This window comes from Pseudophryne corroboree, chromosome 4 (genome assembly GCF_028390025.1).
Source record: "Pseudophryne corroboree isolate aPseCor3 chromosome 4, aPseCor3.hap2, whole genome shotgun sequence".
NCBI lineage: Eukaryota > Metazoa > Chordata > Amphibia > Anura > Myobatrachidae > Pseudophryne > Pseudophryne corroboree.
Window position 1 is genome coordinate 750397300 of NC_086447.1, and position 14186 is coordinate 750411485.

A 14186-nucleotide genomic window follows, 5' to 3' on the forward strand; every position below is an offset into this window, starting at 1 on the left:
AACAGTGATGTGCTCGCATGATTAGGGTTGCCCCCTGGCTTTGCAGCCCAGCTATGAAGGCAGACGGAGGGCCGCCATCTTCTGAGTCCACCTCACAAACAGTCCGGACATGCCTGGTTTGTACGGACTGCTCCCCCAAACAGAGCGTCAGCTCCCACAAAGCGCTGCATTGATGCCCCCCCACCCCTTCCCAACCCCTAGGACTTAGATGATCGCAGTTTAAGACCTTGCACATGCGCACACCAGCACGCGCGCATGCACACATGTGATGAAATCGCTTATTATTACGTTATACTGTATTTCTGTTATCTCAGACTTGTGTACTGTAGCCTTTTGTAGACTATACAGTGACATAAAGGAGATCAGATAGAAACGGTAAGTTAGTATAGCATAAAGAAGAAACTGAGAGAGAGCTAAAGATCATCTGATGACGTTCTATTTCCGTACAATAATTTCAGCACATTGTTCATAATAATTACAGTATTTTTACTTGTTCATTTGACTTCCACCGGTTCCTTCAAATTTACGGCAATTTTCTCATAAATAGTTTCTAAATTTCCTATTGCAGGTTGTCTTTGGAGATGCACAGAATGTGGCTAACTGGGAAACAACTAGCAGTGATGACATGAAGATTAGAGGAGTGATATAATCATCCTCTGTGAGATACTTGAGAAACTAAGGATATGATTAGGGTAGCACAAGGGAGACTGCCTGTGAAGAAAGTAGCAAATCATTGAGCTCTCAATGCTTGAGATGTGACAGGCCTATATTTAATTTTTCTTCAAAAAAGGATATGTACCGTACATCCCAGCCATGTCTAGTAAATAGAGATGAGCGGGTTCGGTTTCTCTGAATCCGAACCCGCCCGAACTTCATGGTTTTTTTCACGGGTCCGAGCAGACTCGGATCCTCCCGCCTTGCTCGGTTAACCCGAGCGCGCCCGAACGTCATCATGACGCTGTCGGATTCTCGCGAGACTCGGATTCTATATAAGGAGCCGCGCGTCGCCGCCATTTTCACACGTGCATTGAGATTAATAGGGAGAGGACGTGGCTGGCGTCCTCTCCATTTAGATTAGAAGAGAGAGAGAGAGAGAGATTGACCTGATTTACTGGAGCTTAGGAGTAGAGATGAGCGCCTGAAATTTTTCGGGTTTTGTGTTTTGGTTTTGGGTTCGGTTCCGCGGCCGTGTTTTGGGTTCGAACGCGTTTTGGCAAAACCTCACCGAATTTTTTTTGTCGGATTCGGGTGTGTTTTGGATTCGGGTGTTTTTTTCAAAAAACACTAAAAAACAGCTTAAATCATAGAATTTGGGGGTCATTTTGATCCCAAAGTATTATTAACCTCAAAAACCATAATTTACACTCATTTTCAGTCTATTCTGAATACCTCACACCTCACAATATTATTTTTAGTCCTAAAATTTGCACCGAGGTCGCTGTGTGAGTAAGATAAGCGACCCTAGTGGCCGACACAAACACCGGGCCCATCTAGGAGTGGCACTGCAGTGTCACGCAGGATGTCCCTTCCAAAAAACCCTCCCCAAACAGCACATGACGCAAAGAAAAAAAGAGGCGCAATGAGGTAGCTGTGTGAGTAAGATTAGCGACCCTAGTGGCCGACACAAACACCGGGCCCATCTAGGAGTGGCACTGCAGTGTCACGCAGGATGTCCTTTCCAAAAAACCCTCCCCAAACAGCACATGACGCAAAGAAAAAAAGAGGCGCAATGAGGTAGCTGACTGTGTGAGTAAGATTAGCGACCCTAGTGGCCGACACAAACACCGGGCCCATCTAGGAGTGGCACTGCAGTGTCACGCAGGATGTCCCTTCCAAAAAACCCTCCCCAATCAGCACATGATGCAAAGAAAAAGAAAAGAAAAAAGAGGTGCAAGATGGAATTGTCCTTGGGCCCTCCCACCCACCCTTATGTTGTATAAACAAAACAGGACATGCACACTTTAACCAACCCATCATTTCAGTGACAGGGTCTGCCACACGACTGTGACTGATATGACGGGTTGGTTTGGACCCCCCCCAAAAAAGAAGCAATTAATCTCTCCTTGCACAAACTGGCTCTACAGAGGCAAGATGTCCACCTCATCTTCACCCTCCGATATATCACCGTGTACATCCCCCTCCTCACAGATTATCAATTCGTCCCCACTGGAATCCACCATCTCAGCTCCCTGTGTACTTTGTGGAGGCAATTGCTGCTGGTCAATGTCTCCGCGGAGGAATTGATTATAATTCATTTTAATGAACATCATCTTCTCCACATTTTCTGGATGTAACCTCGTACGCCGATTGCTGACAAGGTGAGCGGCGGCACTAAACACTCTTTCGGAGTACACACTTGTGGGAGGGCAACTTAGGTAGAATAAAGCCAGTTTGTGCAAGGGCCTCCAAATTGCCTCTTTTTCCTGCCAGTATAAGTACGGACTGTGTGACGTGCCTACTTGGATGCGGTCACTCATATAATCCTCCACCATTCTATCAATGTTGAGAGAATCATATGCAGTGACAGTAGACGACATGTCCGTAATCGTTGTCAGGTCCTTCAGTCCGGACCAGATGTCAGCATCAGCAGTCGCTCCAGACTGCCCTGCATCACCGCCAGCGGGTGGGCTCGGAATTCTGAGCCTTTTCCTCGCACCCCCAGTTGCGGGAGAATGTGAAGGAGGAGATGTTGACAGGTCGCGTTCCGCTTGACTTGACAATTTTGTCACCAGCAGGTCTTTCAACCCCAGCAGACCTGTGTCTGCCGGAAAGAGAGATCCAAGGTAGGCTTTAAATCTAGGATCGAGCACGGTGGCCAAAATGTACTGCTCTGATTTCAACAGATTGACCACCCGTGAATCCTTGTTAAGCGAATTAAGGGCTGCATCCACAAGTCCCACATGCCTAGCGGAATCGCTCCCTTTTAGCTCCTTCTTCAATGCCTCCAGCTTCTTCTGCAAAAGCCTGATGAGGGGAATGACCTGACTCAGGCTGGCAGTGTCTGAACTGACTTCACGTGTGGCAAGTTCAAAGGGCATCAGAACCTTGCACAACGTTGAAATCATTCTCCACTGCACTTGAGACAGGTGCATTCCACCTACTATATCGTGCTCAATTGTATAGGCTTGAATGGCCTTTTGCTGCTCCTCCAACCTCTGAAGCATATAGAGGGTTGAATTCCACCTCGTTACCACTTCTTGCTTCAGATGATGGCAGGGCAGGTTCAGTAGTTTTTGGTGGTGCTCCAGTCTTCTGTACGTGGTGCCTGTACGCCGAAAGTGTCCCGCAATTTTTCTGGCCACCGACAGCATCTCTTGCACACCCCTGTCGTTTTTTAAAAAATTCTGCACCACCAAATTCAAGGTATGTGCAAAACATGGGACGTGCTGGAATTTGCCCATATTTAATGCACACACAATATTGCTGGCGTTGTCCGATGCCACAAATCCACAGGAGAGTCCAATTGGGGTAAGCCATTCCGCGATGATCTTCCTCAGTTGCCGTAAGAGGTTTTCAGCTGTGTGCGTATTCTGGAAAGCGGTGATACAAAGCGTAGCCTGCCTAGGAAAGAGTTGGCGTTTGCGAGATGCTGCTACTGGTGCCGCCGCTGCTGTTCTTGCGGCGGGAGTCCATACATCTACCCAGTGGGCTGTCACAGTCATATAGTCCTGACCCTGCCCTGCTCCACTTGTCCACATGTCCGTGGTTAAGTGGACATTGGGTACAACTGCATTTTTTAGGACACTGGTGAGTCTTTTTCTGACGTCCGTGTACATTCTCGGTATCGCCTGCCTAGAGAAGTGGAACCTAGATGGTATTTGGTAACGGGGGCACACTGCCTCAATAAATTGTCTAGTTCCCTGTGAACTAACGGCGGATACCGGACGCACGTCTAACACCAACATAGTTGTCAAGGCCTCAGTTATCCGCTTTGCAGCAGGATGACTGCTGTGATATTTCATCTTCCTCGCAAAGGACTGTTGGACAGTCAATTGCTTACTGGAAGTAGTACAAGTGGGCTTACGACTTCCCCTCTGGGATGACCATCGACTCCCAGCGGCAACAACAGCAGCGCCAGCAGCAGTAGGCGTTACACGCAAGGATGCATCGGAGGAATCCCAGGCAGGAGAGGACTCGTCAGAATTGCCAGTGACATGGCCTGCAGGACTATTGGCATTCCTGGGGAAGGAGGAAATTGACACTGAGGGAGTTGGTGGGGTGGTTTGCGTGAGCTTGGTTACAAGAGGAAGGGATTTACTGGTCAGTGGACTGCTTCCGCTGTCGCCCAAAGTTTTTGAACTTGTCACTGACTTATTATGAATGCGCTGCAGGTGACGTATAAGGGAGGATGTTCCGAGGTGGTTAACGTCCTTACCCCTACTTATTACAGCTTGACAAAGGCAACACACGGCTTGACACCTGTTGTCCGCTTTTCTGTTGAAATACCTCCACACTGAAGAGCTGATTTTTTTGGTATTTTCACCAGGCATGTCAACGGCCATATTCCTCCCACGGACAACAGGTGTCTCCCCGGGTGCCTGACTTAAACAAACCACCTCACCATCAGAATCCTCCTGGTCAATTTCCTCCCCAGCGCCAGCAACACCCATATCCTCCTCATCCTGGTGTACTTCAACACTGACATCTTCAATCTGACTATCAGGAACTGGACTGCGGGTGCTCCTTCCAGCACTTGCAGGGGGCGTGCAAATGGTGGAAGGCGCATGCTCTTCACGTCCAGTGTTGGGAAGGTCAGGCATCGCAACCGACACAATTGGACTCTCCTTGTGGATTTGGGATTTCGAAGAATGCACAGTTCTTTGCTGTGCTGCTTTTGCCAGCTTGAGTCTTTTCATTTTTCTAGCGAGAGGCTGAGTGCTTCCATCCTCATGTGAAGCTGAACCACTAGCCATGAACATAGGCCAGGGCCTCAGCCGTTCCTTGCCACTCCGTGTGGTAAATGGCATATTGGCAAGTTTACGCTTCTCCTCCGACAATTTTATTTTAGGTTTTGGAGTCCTTTTTTTACTGATATTTGGTGTTTTGGATTTGACATGCTCTGTACTATGACATTGGGCATCGGCCTTGGCAGACGACGTTGCTGGCATTTCATCGTCTCGGCCATGACTAGTGGCAGCAGCTTCAGCACGAGGTGGAAGTGGATCTTGATCTTTCCCTAATTTTGGAACCTCAACATTTTTGTTCTCCATATTTTAATAGGCACAACTAAAAGGCACCTCAGGTAAACAATGGAGATGGATGGATTGGATACTAGTATACAATTATGGACGGGCTGCCGAGTGCCGACACAGAGGTAGCCACAGCCGTGAACTACCGCACTGTACTGTGTCTGCTGCTAATATAGACTGGTTGATAAAGAGATAGTATACTCGTAACTAGTATGTATGTATAAAGAAAGAAAAAAAAACCACGGTTAGGTGGTATATACAATTATGGACGGGCTGCCGAGTGCCGACACAGAGGTAGCCACAGCCGTGAACTACCGCACTGTACTGTGTCTGCTGCTAATATAGACTGGTTGATAAAGAGATAGTATACTCGTAACTAGTATGTATGCATAAAGAAAGAAAAAAAAACACGGTTAGGTGGTATATACAATTATGGACGGGCTGCCGAGTGCCGACACAGAGGTAGCCACAGCCGTGAACTACCGCACTGTACTGTGTCTGCTGCTAATATATAGACTGGTTGATAAAGAGATAGTATACTCGTAACTAGTATGTATGTATAAAGAAAGAAAAAAAAACCACGGTTAGGTGGTATATACAATTATGGACGGGCTGCCGAGTGCCGACACAGAGGTAGCCACAGCCGTGAACTACCGCACTGTACTGTGTCTGCTGCTAATATAGACTGGTTGATAAAGAGATAGTATACTCGTAACTAGTATGTATGTATAAAGAAAGAAAAAAAAACCACGGTTAGGTGGTATATACAATTATGGACGGGCTGCCGAGTGCCGACACAGAGGTAGCCACAGCCGTGAACTACCGCACTGTACTGTGTCTGCTGCTAATATATAGACTGGTTGATAAAGAGATAGTATACTCGTAACTAGTATGTATGTATAAAGAAAGAAAAAAAAACCACGGTTAGGTGGTATATACAATTATGGACGGGCTGCCGAGTGCCGACACAGAGGTAGCCACAGCCGTGAACTACCGCACTGTACTGTGTCTGCTGCTAATATATAGACTGGTTGATAAAGAGATAGTATACTCGTAACTAGTATGTATGTATAAAGAAAGAAAAAAAAACCACGGTTAGGTGGTATATACAATTATGGACGGGCTGCCGAGTGCCGACACAGAGGTAGCCACAGCCGTGAACTACCGCACTGTACTGTGTCTGCTGCTAATATATAGACTGGTTGATAAAGAGATAGTATACTCGTAACTAGTATGTATGTATAAAGAAAGAAAAAAAAACCACGGTTAGGTGGTATATACAATTATGGACGGGCTGCCGAGTGCCGACACAGAGGTAGCCACAGCCGTGAACTACCGCACTGTACTGTGTCTGCTGCTAATATATAGACTGGTTGATAAAGAGATAGTATACTCGTAACTAGTATGTATGTATAAAGAAAGAAAAAAAAACCACGGTTAGGTGGTATATACAATTATGGACGGGCTGCCGAGTGCCGACACAGAGGTAGCCACAGCCGTGAACTACCGCACTGTACTGTGTCTGCTGCTAATATATAGACTGGTTGATAAAGAGATAGTATACTCGTAACTAGTATGTATGTATAAAGAAAGAAAAAAAAACCACGGTTAGGTGGTATATACAATTATGGACGGGCTGCCGAGTGCCGACACAGAGGTAGCCACAGCCGTGAACTACCGCACTGTACTGTGTCTGCTGCTAATATAGACTGGTTGATAAAGAGATAGTATACTCGTAACTAGTATGTATGTATAAAGAAAGAAAAAAAAACCACGGTTAGGTGGTATATACAATTATGGACGGGCTGCCGAGTGCCGACACAGAGGTAGCCACAGCCGTGAACTACCGCACTGTACTGTGTCTGCTGCTAATATAGACTGGTTGATAAAGAGATAGTATACTACTAATATTATATATACTGGTGGTCAGGTCACTGGTCACTAGTCACACTGGCAGTGGCACTCCTGCAGCAAAAGTGTGCACTGTTTAATTTTACTATAATATTATGTACTCCTGGCTCCTGCTATAACCTATAACTGGCACTGCAGTAGTGCTCCCCAGTCTCCCCCACAATTATAAGCTGTGTGAGCTGAGCAGTCAGACAGATATATAATATATATAGATGATGCAGCACACTGGCCTGAGCCTGAGCAGTGCACACAGATATGGTATGTGACTGACTGAGTCACTGTGTGTATCGCTTTTTTCAGGCAGAGAACGGATATATTAAATAAACTGCACTGTGTGTCTGGTGGTCACTCACTATATAATATATTATGTACTCCTGGCTCCTGCTATAACCTATAACTGGCACTGCAGTAGTGCTCCCCAGTCTCCCCCACAATTATAAGCTGTGTGAGCTGAGCAGTCAGACAGATATATATAATATTATATATAGATAATAGATGATGCAGCACACTGGCCTGAGCCTGAGCAGTGCACACAGATATGGTATGTGACTGAGTCACTGTGTGCTGTGTATCGCTTTTTTCAGGCAGAGAACGGATTATAAATAAAACTGGTGGTCACTATCAGCAAAACTCTGCACTGTACTGTAGAGATGAGCGCCTGAAATTTTTCGGGTTTTGTGTTTTGGTTTTGGGTTCGGTTCCGCGGCCGTGTTTTGGGTTCGAACGCGTTTTGGCAAAACCTCACCGAATGTTTTTTGTCGGATTCGGGTGTGTTTTGGATTCGGGTGTTTTTTTCAAAAAACACTAAAAAACAGCTTAAATCATAGAATTTGGGGGTCATTTTGATCCCAAAGTATTATTAACCTCAAAAACCATAATTTACACTCATTTTCAGTCTATTCTGAATACCTCACACCTCACAATATTATTTTTAGTCCTAAAATTTGCACCGAGGTCGCTGTGTGAGTAAGATAAGCGACCCTAGTGGCCGACACAAACACCGGGCCCATCTAGGAGTGGCACTGCAGTGTCACGCAGGATGTCCCTTCCAAAAAACCCTCCCCAAACAGCACATGACGCAAAGAAAAAAAGAGGCGCAATGAGGTAGCTGTGTGAGTAAGATTAGCGACCCTAGTGGCCGACACAAACACCGGGCCCATCTAGGAGTGGCACTGCAGTGTCACGCAGGATGTCCCTTCCAAAAAACCCTCCCCAAACAGCACATGACGCAAAGAAAAAAAGAGGCGCAATGAGGTAGCTGACTGTGTGAGTAAGATTAGCGACCCTAGTGGCCGACACAAACACCGGGCCCATCTAGGAGTGGCACTGCAGTGTCACGCAGGATGTCCCTTCCAAAAAACCCTCCCCAATCAGCACATGATGCAAAGAAAAAGAAAAGAAAAAAGAGGTGCAAGATGGAATTGTCCTTGGGCCCTCCCACCCACCCTTATGTTGTATAAACAAAACAGGACATGCACACTTTAACCAACCCATCATTTCAGTGACAGGGTCTGCCACACGACTGTGACTGATATGACGGGTTGGTTTGGACCCCCCCCAAAAAAGAAGCAATTAATCTCTCCTTGCACAAACTGGCTCTACAGAGGCAAGATGTCCACCTCATCTTCACCCTCCGATATATCACCGTGTACATCCCCCTCCTCACAGATTATCAATTCGTCCCCACTGGAATCCACCATCTCAGCTCCCTGTGTACTTTGTGGAGGCAATTGCTGCTGGTCAATGTCTCCGCGGAGGAATTGATTATAATTCATTTTAATGAACATCATCTTCTCCACATTTTCTGGATGTAACCTCGTACGCCGATTGCTGACAAGGTGAGCGGCGGCACTAAACACTCTTTCGGAGTACACACTTGTGGGAGGGCAACTTAGGTAGAATAAAGCCAGTTTGTGCAAGGGCCTCCAAATTGCCTCTTTTTCCTGCCAGTATAAGTACGGACTGTGTGACGTGCCTACTTGGATGCGGTCACTCATATAATCCTCCACCATTCTATCAATGTTGAGAGAATCATATGCAGTGACAGTAGACGACATGTCCGTAATCGTTGTCAGGTCCTTCAGTCCGGACCAGATGTCAGCATCAGCAGTCGCTCCAGACTGCCCTGCATCACCGCCAGCGGGTGGGCTCGGAATTCTGAGCCTTTTCCTCGCACCCCCAGTTGCGGGAGAATGTGAAGGAGGAGATGTTGACAGGTCGCGTTCCGCTTGACTTGACAATTTTGTCACCAGCAGGTCTTTCAACCCCAGCAGACCTGTGTCTGCCGGAAAGAGAGATCCAAGGTAGGCTTTAAATCTAGGATCGAGCACGGTGGCCAAAATGTAGTGCTCTGATTTCAACAGATTGACCACCCGTGAATCCTTGTTAAGCGAATTAAGGGCTGCATCCACAAGTCCCACATGCCTAGCGGAATTGCTCCCTTTTAGCTCCTTCTTCAATGCCTCCAGCTTCTTCTGCAAAAGCCTGATGAGGGGAATGACCTGACTCAGGCTGGCAGTGTCTGAACTGACTTCACGTGTGGCAAGTTCAAAGGGCATCAGAACCTTGCACAACGTTGAAATCATTCTCCACTGCACTTGAGACAGGTGCATTCCACCTACTATATCGTGCTCAATTGTATAGGCTTGAATGGCCTTTTGCTGCTCCTCCAACCTCTGAAGCATATAGAGGGTTGAATTCCACCTCGTTACCACTTCTTGCTTCAGATGATGGCAGGGCAGGTTCAGTAGTTTTTGGTGGTGCTCCAGTCTTCTGTACGTGGTGCCTGTACGCCGAAAGTGTCCCGCAATTTTTCTGGCCACCGACAGCATCTCTTGCACGCCCCTGTCGTTTTTTAAAAAATTCTGCACCACCAAATTCAAGGTATGTGCAAAACATGGGACGTGCTGGAATTTGCCCATATTTAATGCACACACAATATTGCTGGCGTTGTCCGATGCCACAAATCCACAGGAGAGTCCAATTGGGGTAAGCCATTCCGCGATGATCTTCCTCAGTTGCCGTAAGAGGTTTTCAGCTGTGTGCGTATTCTGGAAAGCGGTGATACAAAGCGTAGCCTGCCTAGGAAAGAGTTGGCGTTTGCGAGATGCTGCTACTGGTGCCGCCGCTGCTGTTCTTGCGGCGGGAGTCCATACATCTACCCAGTGGGCTGTCACAGTCATATAGTCCTGACCCTGCCCTGCTCCACTTGTCCACATGTCCGTGGTTAAGTGGACATTGGGTACAACTGCATTTTTTAGGACACTGGTGAGTCTTTTTCTGACGTCCGTGTACATTCTCGGTATCGCCTGCCTAGAGAAGTGGAACCTAGATGGTATTTGGTAACGGGGGCACACTGCCTCAATAAATTGTCTAGTTCCCTGTGAACTAACGGCGGATACCGGACGCACGTCTAACACCAACATAGTTGTCAAGGCCTCAGTTATCCGCTTTGCAGCAGGATGACTGCTGTGATATTTCATCTTCCTCGCAAAGGACTGTTGGACAGTCAATTGCTTACTGGAAGTAGTACAAGTGGGCTTACGACTTCCCCTCTGGGATGACCATCGACTCCCAGCGGCAACAACAGCAGCGCCAGCAGCAGTAGGCGTTACACGCAAGGATGCATCGGAGGAATCCCAGGCAGGAGAGGACTCGTCAGAATTGCCAGTGACATGGCCTGCAGGACTATTGGCATTCCTGGGGAAGGAGGAAATTGACACTGAGGGAGTTGGTGGGGTGGTTTGCGTGAGCTTGGTTACAAGAGGAAGGGATTTACTGGTCAGTGGACTGCTTCCGCTGTCGCCCAAAGTTTTTGAACTTGTCATTGACTTATTATGATTGCGCTGCAGGTGACGTATAAGGGAGGATGTTCCGAGGTGGTTAACGTCCTTACCCCTACTTATTACAGCTTGACAAAGGCAACACACGGCTTGACACCTGTTGTCCGCTTTTCTGTTGAAATACCTCCACACTGAAGAGCTGATTTTTTTGGTATTTTCACCAGGCATGTCAACGGCCATATTCCTCCCACGGACAACAGGTGTCTCCCCGGGTGCCTGACTTAAACAAACCACCTCACCATCAGAATCCTCCTGGTCAATTTCCTCCCCAGCGCCAGCAACACCCATATCCTCCTCATCCTGGTGTACTTCAACACTGACATCTTCAATCTGACTATCAGGAACTGGACTGCGGGTGCTCCTTCCAGCACTTGCAGGGGGCGTGCAAATGGTGGAAGGCGCATGCTCTTCACGTCCAGTGTTGGGAAGGTCAGGCATCGCAACCGACACAATTGGACTCTCCTTGTGGATTTGGGATTTCGAAGAATGCACAGTTCTTTGCTGTGCTGCTTTTGCCAGCTTGAGTCTTTTCATTTTTCTAGCGAGAGGCTGAGTGCTTCCATCCTCATGTGAAGCTGAACCACTAGCCATGAACATAGGCCAGGGCCTCAGCCGTTCCTTGCCACTCCGTGTGGTAAATGGCATATTGGCAAGTTTACGCTTCTCCTCCGACAATTTTATTTTAGGTTTTGGAGTCCTTTTTTTACTGATATTTGGTGTTTTGGATTTGACATGCTCTGTACTATGACATTGGGCATCGGCCTTGGCAGACGACGTTGCTGGCATTTCATCGTCTCGGCCATGACTAGTGGCAGCAGCTTCAGCACGAGGTGGAAGTGGATCTTGATCTTTCCCTAATTTTGAAACCTCAACATTTTTGTTCTCCATATTTTAATAGGCACAACTAAAAGGCACCTCAGGTAAACAATGGAGATGGATGGATTGGATACTAGTATACAATTATGGACGGGCTGCCGAGTGCCGACACAGAGGTAGCCACAGCCGTGAACTACCGCACTGTACTGTGTCTGCTGCTAATATAGACTGGTTGATAAAGAGATAGTATACTCGTAACTAGTATGTATGTATAAAGAAAGAAAAAAAAACCACGGTTAGGTGGTATATACAATTATGGACGGGCTGCCGAGTGCCGACACAGAGGTAGCCACAGCCGTGAACTACCGCACTGTACTGTGTCTGCTGCTAATATAGACTGGTTGATAAAGAGATAGTATACTCGTAACTAGTATGTATGTATAAAGAAAGAAAAAAAAACCACGGTTAGGTGGTATATACAATTATGGACGGGCTGCCGAGTGCCGACACAGAGGTAGCCACAGCCGTGAACTACCGCACTGTACTGTGTCTGCTGCTAATATATAGACTGGTTGATAAAGAGATAGTATACTCGTAACTAGTATGTATGTATAAAGAAAGAAAAAAAAACCACGGTTAGGTGGTATATACAATTATGGACGGGCTGCCGAGTGCCGACACAGAGGTAGCCACAGCCGTGAACTACCGCACTGTACTGTGTCTGCTGCTAATATAGACTGGTTGATAAAGAGATAGTATACTCGTAACTAGTATGTATGTATAAAGAAAGAAAAAAAAACCACGGTTAGGTGGTATATACAATTATGGACGGGCTGCCGAGTGCCGACACAGAGGTAGCCACAGCCGTGAACTACCGCACTGTACTGTGTCTGCTGCTAATATATAGACTGGTTGATAAAGAGATAGTATACTCGTAACTAGTATGTATGTATAAAGAAAGAAAAAAAAACCACGGTTAGGTGGTATATACAATTATGGACGGGCTGCCGAGTGCCGACACAGAGGTAGCCACAGCCGTGAACTACCGCACTGTACTGTGTCTGCTGCTAATATATAGACTGGTTGATAAAGAGATAGTATACTCGTAACTAGTATGTATGTATAAAGAAAGAAAAAAAAAACACGGTTAGGTGGTATATACAATTATGGACGGGCTGCCGAGTGCCGACACAGAGGTAGCCACAGCCGTGTACTACCGCACTGTACTGTGTCTGCTGCTAATATATAGACTGGTTGATAAAGAGATAGTATACTCGTAACTAGTATGTATGTATAAAGAAAGAAAAAAAAACCACGGTTAGGTGGTATATACAATTATGGACGGGCTGCCGAGTGCCGACACAGAGGTAGCCACAGCCGTGAACTACCGCACTGTACTGTGTCTGCTGCTAATATATAGACTGGTTGATAAAGAGATAGTATACTCGTAACTAGTATGTATGTATAAAGAAAGAAAAAAAAACCACGGTTAGGTGGTATATACAATTATGGACGGGCTGCCGAGTGCCGACACAGAGGTAGCCACAGCCGTGAACTACCGCACTGTACTGTGTCTGCTGCTAATATATAGACTGGTTGATAAAGAGATAGTATACTCGTAACTAGTATGTATGTATAAAGAAAGAAAAAAAAAACCACGGTTAGGTGGTATATACAATTATGGACGGGCTGCCGAGTGCCGACACAGAGGTAGCCACAGCCGTGAACTACCGCACTGTACTGTGTCTGCTGCTAATATAGACTGGTTGATAAAGAGATAGTATACTCGTAACTAGTATGTATGTATAAAGAAAGAAAAAAAAACCACGGTTAGGTGGTATATACAATTATGGACGGGCTGCCAAGTGCCGACACAGAGGTAGCCACAGCCGTGAACTACCGCACTGTACTGTGTCTGCTGCTAATATAGACTGGTTGATAAAGAGATAGTATACTACTAATATTATATATACTGGTGGTCAGGTCACTGGTCACTAGTCACACTGGCAGTGGCACTCCTGCAGCAAAAGTGTGCACTGTTTAATTTTACTATAATATTATGTACTCCTGGCTCCTGCTATAACCTATAACTGGCACTGCAGTAGTGCTCCCCAGTCTCCCCCACAATTATAAGCTGTGTGAGCTGAGCAGTCAGACAGATATATAATATATATAGATGATGCAGCACACTGGCCTGAGCCTGAGCAGTGCACACAGATATGGTATGTGACTGACTGAGTCACTGTGTGTATCGCTTTTTTCAGGCAGAGAACGGATATATTAAATAAACTGCACTGTGTGTCTGGTGGTCACTCACTATATAATATATTATGTACTCCTGGCTCCTGCTATAACCTATAACTGGCACTGCAGTAGTGCTCCCCAGTCTCCCCCACAATTATAAGCTGTGTGAGCTGAGCAGTCAGAC